We start from the raw sequence: 15162 nt of genomic DNA, 5'->3' as shown, positions 1-15162 counted from the left end.
CTTGGGTTAAGGTTCAGTTCCTGAATTTCAGGTCTCAAGAGCGGGAGGGAGTGGAACTAAATAAAGTGTCGGTAAGGGCCCACTTTTTATTATTAACTTATCCCCAGATCGAGCCTTATCTCAAGTTGGTTACGAATCATTATCATCAGTGGTTGTTGACTAGATTTCGTTTTAATCTGATACATTTTAACTTGGGGAGTTTTCAGGGTTGGAGTAAACCTGAGTATGCTGCTCTGTGTAAATGTGATGATTGTTCAATTCAAGACACTGCGCACTTTATTCTTTTTTGCAATTACTATATAGAAAGTAGAAAGAAGTATATTTTACCACTGTTTTTTGGGAAGGGTTTTTATCAGGTTAAACCTGCTCTGATGTATTTGCAATTACTTGATTGCCCATGGATTATTTTTAATACTGCTAGCTTTTTGACTGCTGCGGTGCGGACAAGGAAAAAACTTGATGCCCAGCTTGGCCCATGATTTCAATGTTTCACTTATTATTCCGGATGATCTCTATAGGGACTGTTTATTATATTGTATTTTATAATGTATTTAATTATGTGTATGAATTATTGTGATGTACTTTTATGATTTTAATTAATCGATTAAAGTGGTTTTGACTGACTCCCAGGTGGTTTTCTAACATGCACAATTTACAGAGGAGTCAGTGGCAGAAAAAGATGCTGTCAATACATCTGGTGAGATTTCATGAAAAAAAGATAGAAATTGGTGCTGGGTATTTGGGTCTGTGGTGTGTGTCAGGAGAGGATTCCAAATATATAGCAGAAATTATTCATTATCATTTGGAATACACTGAAGTAGGATTAATGGTGGGAGGGACATCACAACAAGGCTGGATGTTTGGAGAGGTTGTTACCTAAGGAACTGGTTGCAGATAATGGTTTTGCAGTTTGTATGTTTACAAATGAATGCATTAGTAGACAAAAATAGTACGGGGTAGAGGGACATTGTTTGCGAAATTAAGAAATTAATGGTCTTGTGGAGAAATAGCAAGGAATGAAAAGTAGGCATTTGGCCAGCGGAAGTAGGCTACCGTGTGTGACGTTTGTGGATTCAGTTTTGAGTGCATGTCACCCGTTGGCCCTTTAAACTATGGCATTAGTCCAATTGAGTTATGAGGAGGGAGAACAGATAGGCAAGCAAGATTAAAGTTGACTACTGTGGAGTTGGGAATAGATGTTGGAGGAAAGGTTAATATGGACAAAATGGGAAGACCAAACTGAGGAGCAAGAGGCCAGAAATAAAGTATATTATGGTGAGCGGAAATGGGTAAAGGAGTCAGAGTTTATTTTGGAAGATCTTGTGAGGGTGAGAATGCCATAAGGGTATGGAATTTCACTTATTTTCACGAAGTATAACATGTACGTTTCACCCACGCTTTCTTTTTTATTAATTTGTTTGTGGAAATGTAAAAAGAGCTTAGACACTCCAGGTGAAATCTCTTGGTGTTGGTGTCGCCTGGGGGCCAGAGGAGAAGTTAAGGGAATAACCAGGATATTGAGAAGTGTTCTAAAATGAAGGAGGTGATAAATGGAGCATATGTCTGAAAGAATGGAACAAATGAAATGAAAAGTGGTATTTGTAGAGCGCACAGCTACTCCACAGAGTGCCCTGGTGCTACAGGACTAACGAGGGACAGAGAAATAAGAGTTCAAAATAGACACACTAAAGCCAGAACAGAGGCATTATGTCTGGAAAAGCCAGGTTTTGAGCTGTCTCCTGAAAGCAAGCAGGTCTTGCACCAGCCTAAGATGAAGAGGTAACCTATTCCATAGGCGGGTGGCCAGCACTTAAAATGAGCGCCCGCCTGCCCGTGAGCAGGAAAATTTAGGAGTAAGTATCAGTGCTTGACCAGAGGACCTCAGGGCACGATGTCGCACATAGTGTTGAACCCGTCTCCTAAGGTAAATGGCGCCCCTGCCATAAAAGGCCCGAAACGCCAAAACGAATGCTTTAAACTGAATCCTTCTACGTATTGGGAGCCAGTGCAGGGTTTTTAGATGAGTAGACATATGTGCTCTTGGTCCCACCATGAGAATAACTCTACCCGCTGCATTCTGAGCCACCTGCAAGCGGTTGAGTAAGTACTCAGCAAGACCCAAGTACAATACATTGACATAGTCAAGCCTGGCGGTGACCAAGGCTTGAACTACTGTCTTCCGGTGCTCAATCGGCAGCAAAGGGAGAACGTTTTTTAACATTTTCAATAGGCACGTGCCGACAACAGTCTGAATTTGGGCTTTCATGGTTAGGGCGACATCTAACTTTACCCCTAGGTTTTTCACAACACTTACAGGGCCCGCAGGAGGAGACATGTCACCAGGCCACCAATTGAGCCATGATTCGCAAGGCGGACAGCCAAAAAAGACAATCTCTGATTTTTCAGGGTTGCATTTCAATTGATTGAGCCGCAACCAAGAGAAAACTTTCGACAAACAGGTGTTAATCTTCTCGCTACTAAAATCACAATCTTTATCACGCATGAATAGCAGTTGAGTATCATTGGCGTAAGATACTATCTTAGTGCCGTGCGACTCTGCTAAAAGAGCAAGAGGGGCCATAAAGATGTTAAAAAGTGAATGACTCAAAATGAACCCCTGCAGGAACCCCACCTTCATAGCGGGGATGGAGGCCGAAAAAGTACCGTTCACCTGATGCCACAATCTGATAGATTTTGCAAGAGCCGATCGTGGGGCACGGTATCAAAAGCTGCGGACAGGTCCAAGAGTATCAACACGGCACTTCCTCCACTGTCCAATTGCTCTTTAATGGTTTCAGAGACTTCCAGTAAAGCTGTTTCAGTACTGAGATTGATCCTAAAACCAGATTGACTATCATGGAGAATATGGTTAGCCTCTACATACTGAGTCAGTTGTAGGCTGACATATTTCTCCAAGGTTTTGGAGAAGAATGGCAGCAGTGAGATGAGCCTGTAGTTTGCAGCCACAGTGGGGTCTGCAGAAGGCGTCTTCAGCAAGGGGATGATTTTAGCCATTTTCCAGCGGCCAGGACCAAGCCCCTGTTGCAATGAGGAGTTTGGAATCAAATTGACCACTGGATTTAGGATCTCTGCAATATCCAAAAATGTTTTTTCTGGGCATGGTTCTGAAGGAAAACTGGACTTCAGAGAATATATGATCTCGAGGGATTTTTCAGGGGAAATAAGAAGGAATTGAGTAAAAGAGTAAGTGATGCCAACCAGACTTGCCCCATCTTGCATACCAGACGAGGGGGTGGTAAAAGACTGTTGAATAATACAGATTTTATTATAAAAGTGGTCAGCAATGTTTTTGACCCAGGTAGACGAGGGGGTAAACGGAGTACTCACCGCACTCTGAGAGGAAAATTCTTTAACAATTTTTAATATTTCCTTACTCTTGTTTCTGGCTCCCTCAATTTTTGAGGAGAAGAAGTGTTTCTTTCCCTCACGGATACTCTTATAGTGGGCTTTCAAAAGCTGATTTGTATCTAGCTTTAGCCTCCAGGTCAAATTTAATCCTCCACACTCTCTCTAGCCGTTTACACATACTTCTACTCTTCCTAAGAGTTTCGGTAAACCAAGGGGCGGAAGCGCGTGGAGATTTAGCCACACGAGAGGAGGGAGAGGCTAATTCAAGAGCCTGATCTTCTAGCCAGTTATCCAAGCTAAGCGCATCTTTCTCGAGGTCACCTCAGAAAGGAATCCTGTGGTGACTCAACTCTCTCTTCATGGCTTCTGGTGTCATCTGGCAGAAAGGTCTAAAACTATGTGAAGATGGTTTGGCGTGGGATAAGGGGCGGGCTAATTCCTTCTGGATTCTGAAGCCTATCAGGAAGTGATCAGACCATACCAACGGAAGAGGGGTGTCTGTCTGTAGAACGATATTTGAGAATATCTGATCTAAGATATGTCCCTTCTCGTGGGTAGGGAGATGAACATACGAGTCACGCAATTTTATGCATTCTAGGTCGTCTGAATTATCCATATGGATATTGAAGTCTCCTAGCACCACACAATGCTTATATTTGGTGGCAATAGGAGAAACAGCTTGGCTAAGTGACTTAGAAAATTTACCGGCCGGGAGGCCTATAAATCAGTGTACCGACTATAGTCTGTTGCGCTGAAACAGAGAGGAGAAAACCTAGGCTTTCAGCACCATCAATCTCCTCTATAGGAAGAATCGAGCAAGAGAAGTGTTCTTTAAAAATTATCGCAATTCCCCCCTCCCCTCATCACCCGATCCTTCTTAATGATCAGGTAGCCTGGTGGAATCGCATTAGCGATAGTAGGGTTGGAGCCCGCATTAAACCAGGTCTCAGTAACAAACATTACATCGGGGCTATATTTAAACAACGGTATCCCGGCACTCCAAAGTTACAGTTACAGTTTATGTGGTTGTTAACCACAGAAGCGTAGAACAGAATATTGACAATGAAACTGGCTGCAGAACAGATTAGGTCCTCACAGTAGTATGTAAAAAAAGGATAGTTTAATTACAAATGTTTACAGAAATAGGAAAGAATCGCAGTCATGAGTACACTTCAGAAATCCCTAATACAATAGGTAACATTCAATATTTCATGAAAAGAGACCATATGGTCTCCAAATCTTAGTTCCAGATGGATAACAGCCGACACGTGTTTCGTCACGTATAGTGACTTCCTCAGGGCTTTTAATATAAGTTGGTAGAGACAACTCAAGTAACAGTCGTTTATTTAAACCTTTTGCCAACGATATTTCCAAAACTCCAGTCAATAGTAAGGGAGATTCCTTATAATTGTTTGTAAGTGTTGTCCGTTTCCTAAGGGGTAAATCTGAAATTTGTACAGCTTGTCTTGAAAGTTAAAAAGTCTCCGTCAATTGTATCTAATATTGATATTAAAAGCCCTGAGGAAGTCACTATACGTGACGAAACACGTGTCGGCTGTTATCCATCTGGAACTAAGATTTGGAGACCATATGGTCTCTTTTCATGAAATATTGAATGTTACCTATTGTATTAGGGATTTCTGAAGTGTACTCATGACTGCGATTCTTTCCTATTTCTGTAAACATTTGTAATTAAACTATCCTTTTTTTACATACTACTGTGAGGACCTAATCTGTTCTGCAGCCAGTTTCATTGTCAATATTCTGTTCTACGCTTCTGTGGTTAACAACCACATAAACTGTAACTGTAACTTTGGAGTGCCGGGATACCGTTGTTTAAATATTGCCTAGCACGGGGATTGCTTGCATGACCCATGCACTTCAGCACCTAGGTAGTAGGGTGCTTTCTTATCCCGAGTGGCACCACTAATTGATCTTGCTATGTGACCTATTCTCCTGTTCTGACAATTATTACTGTATACCCAACTCGAAAACACTAACCTTCTTTGATGTGCGCTCTCATATGCATTACTACCTTAGATTTTTCTTATTACATCGGGGCTAGTATCCCCTAAAAGATTAAACAATTGCAGCTCGTGTTTTTTAATAGACCGAGTATTCAGCAAACCGGCTTTGAGGTGGCAGTCTACCTGGGGAGGCGGATCCAGGGGACAACTCTCTGGTTCCCACAACACATTACCTCTTTGGACTCCCTGAAAGATGAATTGGCCTTCCATTTACATGTATTACAAATGAGCGGATAAGCCAGGGGGTCAAGGGACTTATGGCAGCAGTAACTCACCAACTTTCCAATGCCCGTCAGTTCGGCCCTACTGTAGTGCATAATGGCGCTGGGGAGAAGGGGGAAACTAACAGCGTTTCCGGCCCCGGTCATTAAATAACCCCGGATTGATTGACTAGACCGCTAACCCCCAAAATGGCGGTACTAGTCTTTCCAGCAGCTCAGGGCTTGGTAGCACCTCCCACCACCATTCAATTCCCCAGTAACAGTACAAATTAGATCAGTGCAGAAAAGGCGTTAAAAAACTCCACAAAATATTTCTACAAGCAATTGTTTTTTTAAAGTTCTAGACATTCTAAAAAGTTCTAAAAGTACTAGAGAATCTGAGAAGGAAGTGGTGATCCGAAAAAACACAAAACCACTCTGTAGGGAGAGATGCGAGCAGCTAATTGCACTATCTCTGGTCCAACCATGCTGAAAGTGAGGCCGCCCCTGTAGATGAATTTTAAGTTAGGAACTACAATCATGTGCTGGAAGCTTGAATGAAGGGTATGGGAGGGCTGATGCTTGGTGAATTCGTATGACAGAAATGTAGGAGTTCTGCCAACCTGGAGTTTGTGCATGGTAAATGTCGCCTTCAAAAGAATTCTTTCAGCTACTGGAAGTCAATGCAAGGATTTCCAATGAAAGGAAATGGAAGTCAATTTTATTTGGAGCAAAATACTTCTGATTATAGAGTTATGGATGTTCTGAAGTTGGATTCCTTCTATTTTAGGGATACCTGGATAAACTGGGTAACAGTAGTACATTCTGGAGTTTACAAAGGCATTGGCAGCCATAATACGATGGGGTAAGGAGAGCAATGGTAATATTTCCCTGAGTAACCTAATTTGAGGAAGACAGGATTTGGTGACATTGGAGATTTAGCCATTAAGATCAGGTTTGTAAGCTAGAAGTTTCAGCGCTCAGTCCATCATCTCCTTGTGTTTGCTTTGTTTGCCCTAAGTTGGCAGGGTATACCTAGACGTGGGTCCCTTGCTCACTTTGCCACTGGATTCAAGCTGGCCTGGCTGATGACGGCGGTTACCCTGAACCGGTCCCAGGATGCTTGTTTACGGTCTAGGGAAGACGTGGCTTGGCAGTTCGGGCTGGATGGTTCCCATGAGACACAGGGTCAAGACTGATTTGCATAGAGCTGTGTCTGAACTGGGGTGGCAAAGAACGATGATGGATTCAACCTAGATCTGTGACTGGAGGTGAGTGTTTGAAACGTTTTAGCACTCTGTCCATCATCTCCTTGTGTTTGCTTTGAGCTAGAAGTATGCCATGATTCTTGACCTTGAGAACAAGGGATAGATATAGACCCAAAGTTTGAGGCCAAACGGAGTTGTCACAACAGTTGAGGTCTATGAAAGAGATGAAGAATACATTTGTGGGGGTTGATCTTGAAGAATTTGGAACCAATCCAGAACACAATAGAGTCGATGATGACATGAACACCAGGGATTTTGTTAAAATAGTCGTCTTGGAGATCAATGATAAGCTGCGTGTCATCAGCATAAGCATAGACATTGCCCATTGCTCTTAAGTGAGTAATATTTTTAGCTAATGGGAACATATACATTTTGACCAATAGATGTAAGAGGGATGGACCCTGTGGGGAACCCCACTCCTTTGGGAAAGGGCACGAGGAGAAGGTGACTAGTTGAATCCATTGAAGTGTAAGACTCTTAAATATTTGAGGTGGTCAAGAAGAATGGTGTGACCTATGATGTTAAATACTTTGGAGAAGTCTAGCATTAATAATGATCATCAGCCTCTTCTAACAATAAAAATGCACAGGTCATCCATGGCAGTGAGGATGATCAATTCCATAGAACAGCCTGTCTGTCTCAGTGAAACCTTGGAGTTGAAAGGTGACAATTTTCTCCAGAAGTTTAGCAAAGAAGGACAAAAGAGAGATTAGCTCGAAATTGGCCAAAACATCTGGGTCAAAACTTGTTTTCTTTTGAGGAGAGGCCAAACGAGTGTTTTGATGAATGAAGTGGGAATGAACCCTTCAGAGAAAGAGGAGTTCATGAAGTCTGTGACTATCTGGGCAAGAGTATTTGCTAGGGTTTGAAGGAATGTTGCAGGGCAGATATCAAGTGGTGAACCTGATGGTTTACTCCTGAGAAGAAGTTTCCTACATTATTTTCAATTGATAGAGGAAGAATGGGAAAGAATAGGAGTACAGGTGGAAAACAGTAATGTTAGACTTAAATTTAATTTGATGAGATGTAACTGATTTTGAGGACTTGGAATAGGAAAGATCATCTCAGATGTTTTTAATATTTTTTCTACAAAGAAAGATCCAAGTTTTTCATCTGGTCCCTTTGAAGTGGAAACGTTGTCCTGAATAGCCAGAGAGTTATAGAGGCCTTCAATTGTGTTGAAACAGTTTTGCTACTGTTGGTAGCTGTAACAGTTGGATCATTTACGTTTACAGATCAGTCGGTTATATTTATGTATTTGAGAGTAATATGCAGTAAATGGCAAGTTGTATGCGTGTATGGTATGTAACCATTCCATTTAAGGGCCTGATTTAGTTGTTGGCGGGCCTGGTCTCACCATCGCTGTTTTGATGGTTTTACCGTCCGCCTACTTGACGGTCCACCCGCTCGATTTAGATGTTGCCGGGTCCATGCACAAAAGTCCGACTGAGTCCCGCTGACTCCATCAGTATATCCCTCCCAGCTCAACGGTGTCAGAGGCATAACCAGCTGTTCAGGAAGTCCAGCCAGAATTCCCGCCAACCGAATCAGGATGTGCCATTCCTTCGGGAAAAATCTGGTGAGGAAACTTCCTACTTCGAGTTGGTGGTAACAAAGAAGAAATTATAAAAACATATCTTTTTTTGTATTCCCACTTCTTTTTCCATCTTTAGCCCCGTCGTCCAGGTCCTTCCTATGCTGTTTCTACTTTGCCACAATCCTAAACCACCCTGTTGTCACCGTAATCTAAGGTACGCTTCTGTCTGTGTCACAGGTCTCACTTTGAATCATGTGGTCACATTTGCTTTAGCCTCATGTATATTTACATTGCTGTTGCATGTAATGTATTTAAGTGTAATGCATGAATGTTCATCTAACAACTTATCATGGTAAAATGTACCGTCCTGTGTTGACACTTAAAAACTATTTATTCAGTCGTGATGGTTGTGGGTGTTGTGCTTGTGGTGCCTGTGGGTGTACATACAACAGTGTGTGTATGTTGTTGGTGTGCAGTGCTATATGTTAAAAAAGAGCATTACCTACATATTCGTATTGGCAGTTTCAGAACACATATGTGTAGTGACATCATGATAAGTAGTACTTACCTGTCTCCACACCATCATGACCTCACTCCGCCAGCACAATGGGAACATCTATAAATGCTTGGCGCAAACTGCTCAACACAAACCCGCAAGCATGATGGCGCTGTAGTACTGGTAGCCAGCACAAAAGACAGCCGATGCTGCGGTTACCCAGCCTGTTGATGCCACATCCAAATATGGCAGACGGAACGCCATCTGCTCAACGGAGTACTTCGGACTGCTGCAGTGGTGGGACATCAGTACAAACACCAAGATCTCAATCAGCCCCTAAGTTACAATGTTTAAATACATTTATACGCAGAAAATGGGATGCCTTGTATCTGCATCTTTAGGGTGCAGTATGAGTGGAGAACGGTTGAAAGACTGGGAATGAAGGAGGTGGTGGATCAGTGGTAAATCAATGGGAGTGTAGTTGGCACCTGTTTATGGTCCGGAAGGGCAGGATTAAGGCCATAGTTCCAGGCTATACGCGGAAGTTAAGTGCAGATAAAATTTATCTAAATAGAACTGATTTGCATAGTCGGGGTATACTGAATACCTGTCCTGTGCCTATTCTGAGCTTCTCGAATGCCCACAATACATTTCCACAGGGCTGTTTTCAGTGCTGGAAATATTTGAAGCATCTGGCATGACTGCAAGTGTTCTTGAGTTTGCAGATTTAATTTTGTTGGTGTTTGTACTCCAGGGGGGCTATTGGGTTTGGGCTGTCTTTGTGTTGGGGGCCTGTGTTTTTTCTCTAGATTGAACATCAGTTTTAAGGAGTCAATTAGCTGCACACCTAAATCTTTCACCCCTACAAACTAAAAACTCTTCCTTTTCTGTTCTACTTTCATCTTCCTACTTGTCTTTAGCCCACTGATTTTGGAGTAATTTGGGATTTTTCAAGACTCATTTTTTCCCACCGGCTTTCAATATCTTTAGGAGTTTGTGCACAATTTTGAAATTATTCATTACTCAAAGCAAGTTTTATAATTCGAATAAATGAATTGAGATACTAGCCACTATTTTTTTTGTAAACAGATTTAATTGAAGTTTTAAAGTGCCTCATTTGCATACCGAATGATAACATATTACCAAATTTGGCACACTCGTTAGGTACATTTTTAATACATAACATACATAAAAAACAAAACTGCACGCTGACCTTCCCACCCCCACCCCCCCAGTGGCCGACATTGTTAAATACATTTACACAGTGAAATAAAAGAAAGACACAACAGCTTACGAGATGGCATTTGACTGCCGGTGAAAACTGTTTCCTAAGGGGTTTGCGAGGGGAGAGGGTGAAGATCTATGCCCATGTAGGTAGCCCATCATGACCACATTTTTCTGTGCTTTTGTGGGCAACCCCATGCTTGGAAGACTGCTGTTCCTGCACCCAACTAGCCACTATTTGTCAGCATATCCTGTAGTACTTTTTTTATCAGACCAAGATTAATGGGACCAATGAAATTAAGACCTATTACTACATCATGGCTTAAACCGAATCTTTAATCATTGCAGTTTGCATCTCATTCCGGATGTTCATGGATTTTTTTTAAATATGGGGATCTAATTATTCCTTATTCATTTGGCCCACACCTTTCATCTCCACACTTCTGTAGGGCATAAACTTCCATAGCAAGCTTAGGCACATGCCTTTGATTTCCAGGTCTTGTAATTTCAGAGATTACAGAACATAATTGCAAAATCCAAGTTTAAATGAAACATAATTGTTAATTATAATATAAATGTGCCTGCTATGCTAATGTACAGTGACAGCTCACAGCCAACTCACACCCCTCTCTAACATAACCTGTAGCATGGAGAGGGGAACGGTTCTCCAGGCAACTGCATGTCTCCTCTCTGGGCCTTAGGCTCACTCAAGTAAAACCTGAGGCTTGTTAACCCTTTCAGGTCAGGAACAAGGGCATATGTAAGACTGCTGGGGAGATTTGTGTGTGAAGCACTATTATACAGACAACCATTGGTTCATGCAGTCAGTCCATCCATCTCTCTCCTCATTCATTCATGCGTTCATTCACTAACTTATTTGATCAAATATTTTTCATTCATTCACGTTAAACCTCAGTTTCATGAAGCAATGTGTCCCCAGATTAAGGCACTTCCCAGAGTATCAAAATCAGAAGAAATACAGGTAACTAAATAATTCCAATTTTGAAATCGAATGGGCCCAGTCAATAATTATCTTTAAGAGCAATGAAAAGTTAAAGGGTTTTATTACAAAGTTCTGAAGTAAAGTGTTAGAGTCAATACCATGAAGTAATACAGGGTATGTAAAATCAGAAATTATTTAAATCCAAATGGGCGGCAAAATGAATAAAAAGACAGCATCGCTAGCAGCATCCAATCTCCAGGAAAATCTGGCCCATCCCCAAAAATCAAGAGGTTTTTATATAATATTCTTACATATTAAATCAACATTTCTGCAGATTCACTGTGGTGTGAACAAATGTATAGTTTCTTCAGCAAATCAGAGCGCATGAAAAATATATGTAATATTACCTTAATACCTCGGTACAAACCCAATATATGAATAACCACACAGCACCCTCCATGCTGTGCTAGTGTCATACAGCGACTCTCAAACAAAACAAGATACATCAACAATAACCTTTTATGTACAGGAATAGGTCTCAGTGACCCAGCGGAGAAAAACAAACCATTCACAAGCTGCACTTGAACTGGGGAAGGCTCATCAGGAACAAAACAAGAACAGTGGAACATAACTCAGGGCATTGCAGCATGACTGTGTTCTGCAGAGCTTAGGAGGAGATGTGTGCAGGGGGCAACGCACTGAATGACGACAGGGATGACTTCCATCTTGGAAAAGATGGCGTTGAACACAAAAATGTGGTATAGTTAATAATCAGTTGGACAACACCCGTCTACACATCATACGAAATCCGTTTCAAAATGAATCATATTGTATCAGTCTGTACATGTGAATATGTATGTTTAAAATGCACACTTCACACTGTCAATAATGCGGAAAAACATGACCCCATAGGAATCTCTGACACCTGTAATAAACCAACTTAACCTTTATGGCAGAGTGTTATCATTTATAGCAATGGTTTTATGCAGGGATCGGAAAATTCAAACCAACTTGAAATCAGGAGTGAAATGAGCGGCTCCTTTTTCCTGCAGTGTTTTGGATACCAACTTGTCAGATTTCACCCTGGTCTTGCTGTCTTTTTTTGATGCAGGTGTCAGTAAATTATTTTCCGCATTTTTGCACTGAAAGTTCATCCATTTGTAATGTGTCATTGTTCTCTACAAATTGACCATTGCAATCAGGATTATTGTTGCTTGAAGAGAATCAACAAGGTATACTTTGGAAAAAATGTTTGGAATATGAGCAATTATTAAAGTTTCCCTAATAGTCCAAGCGACAATGAAAAGTAAATATCAATATGGAATGAGGATATCACACACTGGCGTAGGGAGCCCTTCACTCATGAAGGACACTTGCCAGTTCCTCTGAGCGCGGAGGAGTTCAGGGCCACTCTTTGGATTTTTAGTGAAAAACCAAAAGTGATATTTGCCAAACATTTGCAAAATCATCTGACAACTGCAGGCTGGGTGAGAAGAAAATAAAGAAACTGTCAGCTGCAAATCTTTTTTCAGGAAGGTTATCAGATGAAGGTATTAACCTAATTAAAACAGATTGTGCTGACTCCACATTCGGAGGATCTTGTACATTTAATAAAAACTCACAGCATCAAAGTAAATTCCTCTGCCATTTTTTTTCTTACTTTTTGTGCTCTTCAGACTCAAGTGAACATATACATATATATATATATTATCTACTGGCGGTCGCCAGTAGATAGTTATAGTTAGGACCGTGTTTCCATAGGAAATCTCAAAATTCTGTTTTGAATAACTTTGGCGCCGGTTGACGAATCCTCGCGAAATTTTCAAAACTAATGGGGCGCTCCGTTCAGCTCCTACCCTGAAAGTCTCGGGGTGATTCGTCAAGCAGGGGCCGAGAAAAAAGGGGGGTCCCAAAACGCGTTTTCCCCATGCATTTTTCCATAGGACCTTTAGACGCAGCTACTGCCCGAACGGCTGAACAGAATTACTTGAAATTTGGCAGAGAGGTAGCCATAAGGTCAAGGAAGTGCCTTTTGCAGGTCTGGTGTAAATCTGTTCAGTATTTCCTGAGAAAATAGCATTTAAAAGCATATCAATATCTATACGCGCGCACCGTGCGAGCACCGTTCGAGCACCCTAACGTGCGCGAGCGTAATTCTGATTGGTGGTTACATGTTAGTCAACGTTCGAATCGGTCGAAATCAGGAAGTGTCGACCGCCATTTTGTTTGTTTTCAGTGCGAGAGTGAAAAAGGAAGGTGGCGAACGTGAAAAGGGGGCAGGGTAGAGAGTTCCTGACCCCCTAGCCTTTGTCAGGGGGTCCCTGAAGGACCCCGAAGGCAGAAATCTTTTTTTTTTTTTTTTAAATCGCGGGGGTGCGCGCACCGTGCGTGCACGGTGAAAACCAAAAAAAAAGTTTATTGGAAAATAAATATATAAAAAAAATAATAATACATAAATAAATTAGCATTTAAAAAACCGTACAAATTCACTTAAAAAGCCATAGGTTTCACACATGTTATAGTTAGGTGGATATTTCACTCGTAAAAAACCAATGAAATTCCCCCATTATAGTTAGTTCAGATAACTATAACTCGCGCGACCGCCACTCTATCACAAGGATGATGTCATCAGTGATGTCATGAGTGATACCACTGACCATGTCATGAGTGATGTAACATGTGACGTCATGAGCAGTGGATTGCGGGCGCGCGAGTTATAGTTATCTGAACTAACTATAACGGGGGAATTTCATTGGTTTCTTACAAGTGAAATATCCACCTAACTATAACATGTGTGAAACCTATGGTTTTTTAAGTGAATATATATATATATTCACTGAAAAAACCATGGGTTTCACACACGTTATAGTTAGGACTTAGCATTTAAAAAACCTTAGAAATTCAGTGAAAAAACCATAGGTTTCACACACGTTATAGTTAGGAATTAGCATTTAAAAAACCTTAGAAATTCAGTGAAAAAAACCATAGGTTTCACACATGTTATAGTTAACTGGACATTTTACTCGTAAAAAACCATTGAAATTGCCCCGTTATAGTTAGTTCAGCTAACTATAACTCGCGCGCCCGCAATGCACTGCTGATGACGTCACATATTACATCACTCATGACATGGTCAGTGACATCACTCATGACATCACTGATGACATCTCAAATGACATCACTGATGACATCACTGATGACATCATCCAGTGAATGTGTGTTTTTCTGAAAATTAAATATGTTTTATATATGTATATCTCAAGGTCGATGGAAGAATAAATGGGTATATAAGTGTCTAAATGGATGAATTGTTTTTGAAAAATTGATTGTATTACTGACTGATTAAGTGTATCTTAGTGAATACATGGCTTAGTGAGTAATGTTTAAATATGTAAATATCTGTATCAGTCTCTCACTTTGTGTATAAGTGGCTGCATGGGTTGGTGTGTAGCTACATGAGTGTCTAAATAGGTTATTAGTTGGTTTTTTGAGTATCAGTATGAGTGTGAGTGTCTGGTTCGGTGAGGGGTATTACGTAGTGCATGGGTGCATGAATGAGTGACTCATTGTTTGTATGTGTTGAAGACAGCATGTGTGCAGGACTGTATGGGTGGATGACTGTATGTATGGGTGTGTTAGTGAGTGAATGACTGTCTCAATAGTGTCTTTATGTGTAACTACATATGTTTTAAACTAGTATATGTGACTATTGGTGTATATATGTGAGTATATGTGAGAGTGAGAGATTGAAAGAGTTCCTGTATGAATAAGTATGTGTTTCTATAAGTGATTGTTTAAAAGACTAAGTATATGTAAGTTTCCGTAGAAGTAAGTGTGGTGGTGTGTGTATAACTGTATATGCAAGTAAATGTATGTTTGATTCTTTATTAGCATGACTAACTATGTGTGTGAGTACCTCTATGGATGAGTGGCATTGTGTAACAGGATGTATACGTGTATGAGTACATATGATGAGTGAGTACATGTATGAGTGACTGTATAGGACTGTTGGTGAATGAGTGGATGTGTATTTGGATCTTAGAATTACTGTATAGGTTGTTGTAACTGGTATTGGTATGTCCATTGTTTTTAAAATTT

This window comes from Triturus cristatus, chromosome 6 (assembly GCF_964204655.1).
Source record: "Triturus cristatus chromosome 6, aTriCri1.1, whole genome shotgun sequence".
NCBI classification, from domain to species: Eukaryota; Metazoa; Chordata; class Amphibia; order Caudata; family Salamandridae; genus Triturus; species Triturus cristatus.
The sequence above is the reverse complement of the archived record's forward strand: the minus strand, read 5'-3'. Positions refer to the sequence as shown.